Here is a 10,511-nt window from a genome sequence, read left to right as displayed (position 1 = left end):
AAAAAAAAATTAATTTTAAATTCTGAGATATAAAGTCTATTTAATATTTTTTTTTACTAGTTCTGCATCTATAGCTCACATTTCTGACTTATATCTCGGGGAAAAAAAGTCTGCAATGCAGAAAAAGAGACAGGTCTTCACAGATTAAGGCCTTGAATGCGTCTCCCGATTTATAACGTTGTAACATTTATAATAAATACGCAAACCTTTGGAAATTTAAATTAGATAGGTACACAAACAGGAAAGAGGAAAGCCAAAAACCGACTGGATAACAAGAAAACTGAATTATTGAAACGGCGGTGTATTAAATAATTCAGCCCGTGCCATTAATAATTTTGCATGGGGACTAGGACTGTGCAGTTATTAAATAAAGACTGTTTTGCATGGCATAACGTATGATAAACTGCTCTGTTTGTGTTTTTGGTCGCACCGCGTGACGCTCAAAGCAATATCTAAGCGCTGAATTGAAATCAGTTGTGGAGCGATGAAGTAGTCGAATAAAAGCACATCTAAATGTGAGCGTGAACGCGTTTCTTTAATTGCCGATCCTTCAGACTTCATTCATTTTAAACGACAGATGCAGAAGCGGCTGTCACACGTAACTTCAATGCAGAAGATGAGTTAGCAGTGGAGTAACTGAACGAGAAAAGGCTTTGCAGGTTTTGCTATCTTTGGCGAATCTGAGAGCAGTTTGTGATCTTTGCTGAGACGTGACATTACCGGGGCGTTTTTCTCAGAAGTTGTGCAAACATCCCCCGCTTGATCTTCATTTACCATCACCGATGATCCCCATAGTGATTTTCTTTCTTGGTTATGTACACCGTATCAAAATGTCCCCTCGTTTGGGGGCGAGTGAAGGAACGTGTCAAGGTTCACGTGAAGAAACGGCTCGGTGAGCGCGTGCGTTTCTGAGGAACGTGTTCATTCTGCTGACCTGTGATTTGTGTTGTCATGGCTTGTTTTTCTCTCTCGTCCGTCGACTCTGCGACCTTTGTTGGCGGTGCGAGCTCATTGGCCGGCCCGCTCCGTGGGCCACGCCCCTTAGGAAGTTTAGAAAACGGCAGCAATGTTTTTGGACAATAGAACAATGTCGGTGACGCGGCTGATTTACGAATCTGAGACACGGTTAGGTTCGTGGGACAGGAAATGAGCAAAGGAAAAATCTCAGAAGAAGTTTCACTTAAGCAAAAATATTTGTTACAAAAAGGATTTGCTTAGCTCAATAGGCATATCATATATATTTATATATTATATATCATATTTATATATATATATATATATATATATATATATAATGTAAAATATATATATATAAATAAAAATATAATATAATGTAAATATATATATATATAAATATATAATATAATTTAAAAAAAAATATATATATATATATATATATATAAAATATATAATATAATAAAAAATATATATATATATATATACTTTAAACTTTTTAAAAACGTTTTTTACTTTTAAATAATTTTTTATAATTGTTTTACATTATATTGTATCATGAGTTGTATTTGATGCTTTATTTGATTGTGCTGCGTTTGATAAATAAAAAAAGTCCTGTGCCATTTTTCATATATATTCTAATTCAAGAAGTTGTTTTTTTAAATCTCTGATTTAAGAACCTTTGACTCAGATAGATTAGTGTGACAGGAAATGAGCAAAGGCAAAAATGAGCAAAATCTCAGAATCAATAAAAATCTATTAGCTCAATAAGCATATCATATATATATATATATATATATATATATATATATATATATATATATATATATATATACTTATTTTAAATACTTATTCTAATACTTATTCTAAACTTATTTTAAATAATTTTTTTATGATGCTTTATTTGATTGTGCTGCCTTTATGAAATAAAAAAACGTCTTATGCCATTTTTCATATATATTCTGCTTCAAATCAAGTCTGGTTGTCTTGGTTCAAGGAACACAGGTTACCAAAACAAAAATAAATATTAAGCAGCACAACTGTTTTTAACATCGATAATAAATCAACCTACTAGAAGGATTTCTGAAGGATCATGTGACACTCAAGACAGACGTAAGGAAGCTGAAAGTGTAACTTTGTATTACTGAAATAAATTGCATTTTAGAATACAATCACATCGAAAAAAAATGTTTACATTGAAATAATATTTGGCAGATTTTTTCAGTTTTTTTTATCAAATGAATGCAGCTTTGATGAGCAGAAGAAATGTCTTTTAAACCTAAAAATCATTAAAAAAAATCAACAAACTCACACACACACACACACAAACAAACACACACACACACACAAATACTTGTATGTTTGTGTGTGTGCATAGTAAACGAAATGACTTGTTATTACATATATTGTGTGATCTGGGATTTAGTTTGGGCATGTTAGCATAGCATCCTCTAGTCATGACACAAAGAAGTGAAACTTCTGAGCAATATGACGCCAGTTGAGTCATCACCAAAAATAGCCAAAATGACAGAGTTCCATAAATGTGTGTTTTTTTTCTCCGTACTTAAATGTCGACCGAAGCAGGAGCCTCTTCTCCTCTGACGCAGCGGATCACACTAAACCAGATCCCAAAGGTGTTGACATGTGGTCTCTGAGATGTTCTCAGTGGTTTCTAGCGTGCTTTCTGTATCGTTAACGTACGAGCGCCCCGCATTCGACCGTCGCTGTCTGTCAGGATAGCTGCCATTATTCCCGAACAGCAGGAGAGCCCGCGAACATCCCCTCGGCTCTGTGAAATGCGATCTTCTGCGTTTCCTCTGCATTCCTAAACTCTCGCTCTCGTCCTTGCCCTTTGTCTGATCAGCAGCTCTCTTGCTCTGCCTTTGTCTGATCCCAGACCTACAGCGCTCTGTTTATCCGGGCATGTCAGAGAGAGAGAGAGACATGTGAGGAAAGCAGCCGACGTGACACAAAGAGACCAGCTCCGGCAGAGTCAGAGAGAGAGAGAGAGACAGAGAGAGAGAGAGAGAGAGAGAGAGAGAGAGAGAGAGACAGAGAGAGAGAGAGAGAGAGAGAGAGAGAGAGAGAGAGAGAGACAGAGAGAGAGAGAGACAGAGAGAGAGAGAGAGAGAGACAGAGAGAGAGAGAGACAGAGAGAGAGAGAGACAGAGAGACAGAGAGAGAGACAGAGAGAGAGAGAGAGAGAGAGAGAGAGAGAGAGAGAGAGAGAGAGAGAGAGAGAGAGAGAGAGAGAGAGAGAGAGAGAGAGAGAGAGAGAGAGAGAGAGAGACAGAGAGAGAGAGAGAGAGAGAGAGAGAGAGAGAGAGAGAGAGAGAGAGAGAGAGAGAGAGAGAGAGAGAAAGAGAGACAGAGAGAGACAGAGAGAGACAGAGAGAGAGAGAGAGAGAGACAGAGAGAGAGAGAGAGAGAGAGAGAGAGAGAGAGAGAGAGAGAGAGAGAGAGAGAGAGAGAGAGAGAGACAGAGAGAGAGAGAGAGAGAGAGAGAGAGAGAGAGAGAGAGAGAGAGAGAGAGAGAGAGAGAGAGAGAGAGAGAGAGAGAGAGAGAGAGAGAGAGAGAGAGAGAGAGACAGAGAGAGAGAGAGAGAGAGAGAGAGAGAGAGAGAGAGAGAGAGAGAGAGAGAGAGAGAGAGAGAGAGAGAGAGAGAGAGAGAGAGAGAGAGAGAGAGAGAGAGAGAGAGAGAGAGAGAGAGAGAGAGAGAGAGAGAGAGAGAGAGAGAGAGAGAGAGAGAGAGAGAGAGAGAGAGAGAGAGAGAGAGAGAGAGAGACAGAGAGAGAGAGAGAGAGAGAGAGAGAGAGAGGCAAGATAAACAGAGAGATAGAGACCTTTTATTTTCTAAACACGTTAATTGCTGCTTTCTTTGTTTACTCTGCATTTTTCAGCGGCTGATGCCAACATGCCACACAGGCCTGCTTCCTTCAGTCAGTTCTGATTTTGCTAAGATACTTTATTTTATATTTATTAAATACTCATGCTCAAAGCTTTGGCTTCGTAATGATCAGTTTTTGATTAAAATGGCTGCAATTTACTTTAATATTCACACACTTATAATAAACACTGTACACAATATTTTTTCTTTAGTACTGTCTTACGAAAATGACACGATATTGAACATTTTATCTTTTTTAATGTTACCCTTTTTAAGTTTCGTTATATCTTGAGTTTACTTATTTATTTTTTTATATCGCTGTTTTTTTATATCGCCCCCCCCCCCAAAAAAAACCAAACAAACAAAAAAACGCAACGATTTGCATGCCATCCAAGTTTGTTTTTTATTAATCAGATCAGATTCCAAATTTATTGTCATCACATTATCTTCAATTTCTGTAACATTGCTTTTTCTAGTTAAAAAGTCATCAAGCACCAAACACAAGTGGGTCGATTTCAACGCGAGAAACGACAGCAAATGAACTTTATCACCCTAGGAAGTATCGTTATGAGTTATGCACCAGTTAAAAATGTCTTAACGATGGATTTGCCGCTCCTCGAGATGTTAACCGGCGGACTGTGGATTAGTGCAATGTTTCTATCAACTCTCATTCTGACGGCACCCATCCACTAAAGCGCATCCATTGGCGAGCAAGTAACGTAATGCGAATGTCTCCGGATCTGTTCCCAAACATCGTAATCATTACACTAACAAGCACCCTCCAAAACCCCGAGTCGTGAACCGATGAGGCCCCTTTCTCGACGAGAAAAAAAAGAGAGAGAGCATCGCATGCAGTTTTTGAGGTCGGCGTTTGCATGATTAAGACTTCCCCTGGAAAATACCTACGGGCGATTGCAGAGGGTCCGTCGTCACCTGACCAGACGCCCGAGGTCGAACCTGATATCCTACGGAGTATAAATTCAGCTCAAAAAACTGCTTGTCAAAGAAATGTGACACGTAGACGTCAGGCGGTAAGGAGAGCTGGTGATCTCAGGTTGTGGTCGTGGTTTCACACCCGCGGAAAAACACTGGTGCAAATTATGATTTAGTGCCGTACGCTGGTGTGACCGGTAATGGAAAAAAGATGCATTTAATACATAAGAGCACAGTTCGGTTCTATAATAAGTTTAACCTTCTTTGCATTATGATGTTCATCTGCTTCTCCAATTTGCTCTCTTACCACCGAATACCTCTTTATAGCTGTAGACTACACAACCATAATATATTCTGATCATTTGAACATTTCGCTTCAATGGCATGAGATGCCTGGATGCTATTTCTATTGTGCTCTGCAGTATTTCAAATATAGTGAATTAAGCTGCAAACTCAGTCTTAATACACTGTTTCCATCTAGCATGTATTTTGAGTTAGCAGTTTGTAGATTTGTGTGGGATGTTATTTTATTTGTGGACATCATACTTATTATGAAACCCTGAATCAGCTAAAATGATTCACTCTTTCAAAGCACTCTCATACGGTGAATAATTTGACTCAGGTTGGGACTTCAGAGTGATTTTGTGAATCTTTTGATTCAGATCGGATAGACGGATCATGGATCATGAATCATTTGATTCATATCAAGCATCGCAAACCATTCGATTCGGAAGGGGACTTCAAAGTGAGTCATTTTGTTCAGATCTGAACTCCGGAGCGGGTTTGTGAATCGTTTCACGCCGCGAATGATTCGCCATCTGTGCTCGGAAGTCATCTGAAATTATGTTTTTTGCGGTTCCCGAATCATTCGATTTCGATCGGAACTCGCAAAGAGGGTTCACGAATCTTTTCAGATTTCACGATCATTTCCACAATATCCATTTCGAACGAACTGCGCTCATGGTCTGCCGTTAGGCCCCCACCGATGAACAGAATCGAACCTACGCCCTTGAGTCGAGCTGCTTTTTGCAAAACACTTTTTGCTTTCATCAGCTCGCCGTAGACTCCAGATCCAACAGTTTGAGCGGAAAGTGCTGCTTTTGTAAGTTTCTCGAATCAGGCTAAAGGAGAGCAGTAATAGCATCTGTGATCCCCCCCACACACACACACACACACACACACACACGCTCCTGGTTAATTACAGGGAAGTGAGTGTTAGTGTGACTGTGAGAGTGTGTGTGATTAAAGCACACGGCTGTGTCCTGAGGGAAGGGAGCGGGAATGCTGTGGATGACAGGGCAGAGATCCTCGATCGGGAGCAGAGCGGCGGGGGCTGTGTTTGTTTGCAGGAACCAATCACGGCACGCAGAGGTCACTGATCACGCGACGGAGAAGAGCGCTCTGTTTAGAGACGTTTCCCGAACGCATCGACATCTAAGACCTCGGTTCACTCACATATCAAACACATATATCTATATATATTGCATATTTCTTATATGTTATTTATACTTCTCTATTTAATAATGTATATTATTTTTATTTATATCTTGCAGTATTTCTACAGCACAGAAACAAACATCGTAGTTGTTGTCAAACTGTCGGTTTAACTCAGTAGCATTTCAGGAACTCTTCAGGTTTTGAATTAAAGTCAGTGGCGTAACTGGTTCGAAGGTTTAGCGGATGATATATATATATATATATATATATATATATATATATATATATATATATATATATATATATGGATAGTTCTTCGAAGGTCCTTGTCAGCCAGAAGAATATTACCTTTCACGACAGATCTTAAAATAAAGCAGATATAGGGATTCAGGCCACAAAAATGCTTATAAATGATTTTTAGCTGAGAACGTCAACAGTGGAGCCTCGCATCTCCAGAAGCTGTGAGAAACTCTTCATCAGTATATATTCTGCCTCCAGCCTCCTGTCACAACTTTCAGCGGCGCTGCATTTCATGTGACAACACTTTAAACGTTTTACGGCATCGGAGTAAATGCGAGCTGCAAGAATAATTTAACAGCACAGCTCGGCCAGATGCGAAAGAAACTCACCGATGGACGCTCTGCGGTGAATGGGTGCCGCCAGAACGAGAGCCCAAACAGCCGATGAAGTAATCCACACCGCTCCGGTCCTTCAGTTAGTGTCTCGAAAAGTGAAAAACGGTGTTTTTTTTTAAGAAACAAAACGCTTTTAAACTTCGAGCTATTGTATAACATGGCTTTCTCCAGTGAAAAAGTCGTCTCGTCTGCATCAGGAGAGAAATATGCACCGTTTACAAATCAGTTCAAAGCAGCTTCGTGGGTGGATTTTAATTTAAGGGAAAGGGGATGGACTTTTTTTTTTTTTGGATGAAGTGTTGTTATGAATGTTGTGATGTTTTTATCAGCTCTCATTCTGACGGCACCCATTCACTGCAGAGCACCCAATGCTCAACAAGTGACGCTACATTCAATGAAGAAACTTCGGTTCACGTTAATGCTAATGCTAATGCTAATGTTAATTTAAGCATTTGCATGATTACAATAAGGTTTTGTTTGCTGACATTAGTTAACGCGCTGTGACTGAACGCGAATAAGCAACGGACAACTGTATTATTATTATTAACAAAGACTGATAAACGCTCGTGTTAATTAATATAGCGACTAATGCTAACCAGTGAAGTGCTAAAGTGCTTCCAGCCCGCCTAAATTAAGTTAGAGTCTTTGACCCACGTTTTCTTGTTTTCTCATAGCTGAAACATGACACAAATGCCCGACTTGATACATGACGTACGAAGGGAATGAACACTTTTCATGCGTTTTATCGGCAGTTTCGCGGAGCCAAGCGCCCTGGCCTTTCTCCTGCTAACCTCTCTCTCACTCGCCGCCAGAACGCTGTGCCAAACGCTGAAGTTGAACCCGGTGACCCGGCGCGGTTCTCTCCGTCTGCAGGTCTCTGTCTGTACCGCCGGCCTGTTCTGCACCGATTAATGGCCCTTAATGTCCGTGGATTAATGATTGACAGACACACGCTGACTTTAGACAGTCCTGAGGGAAGACGAGGGTTTAACGCATCCGTGTAGATTCAGGTTACTGTGTGCCAAAACAGACCGAACGTACCTGATGAGTTCAGCTTTTAAATCAATTAGATTACATTCATTTTAGTCATTGCATTGCTCCATATAATATATTGCTTCATGAATATGCTGTTTCCTTAAACCATCTTTATTGCATGATCCACAGTAGTCAAAATATTTATTATATTGTATTATATTATATTATATTATATTATATTATATTATATTATATTATATTATATTATATTATATTTTTTGTGGTACATATACAATTTTTCTTTTGGTCTTTTTAACCTTTTATTTCTACTTTACACTCCTTACTTTATCGCAAATTGCTTTTATTTTTATATGCACAGTAGGAATATTCATTACCTATAATTTAAATGTAAATCATTTAATTCAATGCATGTTTATTCATATCAATATAAACGTCTGCATTATTTATTTATTCATTTTCTATAAGGCATACATGCATATATTGCATATTACTTTGATCTTTTCACATAGTAAGAATATCATTACATATTTTTTTTATTTATGGCTATTTTTATGAATATAGTAATATATTTATACATTATATTTATGCATTTATCTGATGCCACTTCAATATTTTTTTTTTGATTATTCATGAACAATATTATTATTTATAATAATATTTACAGTATTTAGCCTACTCTATATTTATATAAATACAAAAAAAAAGGAAAAATACAAAAAAGGAAATAAAACAATAATTAAATGAAAAACTAAAAAATATATTAATCATAGCAATAACACTAATCATTTAAAAAAAATATTATAATTATATTAACAATTTGTTTTGTGTTTACAAAATCTGAATAATGTGAAATAAATATTTTTGTTTACATTATTTCTAGTTCACTATTTCTATAAATCGGAAAATCCATGAAGGCAGAATCCTCCGAGCAACTTGCACACGTTCAACAAAGACATGCATTAACGCGCAGGTCCTGTATAATCATAGAGCAGCGCTCAGACGGTCATTTGGAAACATTAACATTCACAAAGAGAAATACGGCTGCTTCAGAGAGCCAGACCAGTCAGTTCACCTCGCAATATATCCCAGTACTGTGATGAATTATTCAGGACGGCGTCTCAGACAGTATCCGAGGCGTCAGACTCACCTGCTGCAGGAAGACACTTACACTACATCAGTACTGCATCCCCAAGACCAGAGCCCTACAACACTGTCAAGCAAACGTGAATTAGCCGTCACGTTTTTAATACGCTTTAAAAGCATATACTTAAGTTTTCAGACACTTAAGTGCATGTTGCTCTATTGAATTGCATTAAATGACCACGTTTTAGTTTAAATTGATAATAAATAAATGCAGTTAGCTAGTATATCTTTATCATAATTACTTCTGTTGTTAAATGGTGTGCTGCTGAATGCACCGATAAGCATTTATGAAAAATTTAAATATGACATTTGAAGCTTTTTGGACATGCATGTAAATATGAAGAGCAAAAACGGATAACTTTTTTTTATATTTCAAAATTCGTGTTACTTTATTATGTTGTCATGTTTTTAATTTTGTTAATTATATGTTATTTTAATTTTATTTAATTTAATTAAATTTTATTTATTTTTATTATTATTATTATTTTTGTTAATTTAAATCAAAATAGAAACAAACACATTTAAAAAAATAACATTTTTAGATTAAACTTGGTCAAATTTAGTATACTTTTGAATACTTTTTGGCCCGTTTTTGTCGGTCAACACATCAAAATAAGTTTATTTTTTAGCACAACAACCGTTACTAAAACACAAAGACGTAGAACAGATTTGAAAACAACACATTCAATCAGTGCACGTTTTAAATTTGGTAATTAAAGCCTCTTTTTCATTAAGCAACCCTTAAACGACACACTTGCGAACTCTGAAGTACACTTAAGTGCGCTTAAGGGGAAGTATTTGCTTCACAGAAATGTATGTGTTAAAAATAAAAACTCCTGGGCATTTATAGCAACCAGGATCCTCACGGGCCGAACTGAGCTGATCTGAGCCGCCCGTCTTCAGTCGTCCTGTCAGTAAGACATCCTTCAGCGTGTGACAGGAATGTCAAGCATGTGAGGAGTGTGCTCCTTCGAGGTGGGGCGCATGCTTCCCCGGACCTTTCTATTGTGAGCTGACGAAAGCGGGAACGCCGTGAAAGCATTATCTCAAAAGAGCCATTTTTTGCCAGCGTAACATTCACGTGATCCAAAGAAACCGGTTCCGCTTTGTTCCTACGGACGCTGCATGCTGGGAACGTTCTGGGAACATTGCGTCAAGGTTCTCTCAACAACATTCGGTGACGCTTTATATCAGGTGGCCTTGACTGCTGCGTGCTTAAATTAAAAATGGTGTTCTTATTGTACCGTAAGACGCTTTTGATGCTGTTGAGGTGGATACGGGTCAGGTTTGGTGGTTTAAAGGTGGGTTAAATGTAAAATGCATTGCACCAAATCATTCCTTTAAACAGACTACAGTAGTTAAGGCCACCTGATATAAAGTGGGGCGTTTAGTAACGTTTATAAAATGTTTGTTCAAATATATAATATTATTTATGCATCATTACACAGACGTTTTTGGCAGCGCTTTATGTTACAGTTCTGTAATAACTAACCCCTAAACCTAACCCTAACCCTTACCTTCTTGA

Source organism: Puntigrus tetrazona, chromosome 9 (assembly GCF_018831695.1).
Source record: "Puntigrus tetrazona isolate hp1 chromosome 9, ASM1883169v1, whole genome shotgun sequence".
In the NCBI taxonomy this organism is placed as follows: Eukaryota; Metazoa; Chordata; class Actinopteri; order Cypriniformes; family Cyprinidae; genus Puntigrus; species Puntigrus tetrazona.
This window is presented reverse-complemented; position numbering follows the sequence as displayed.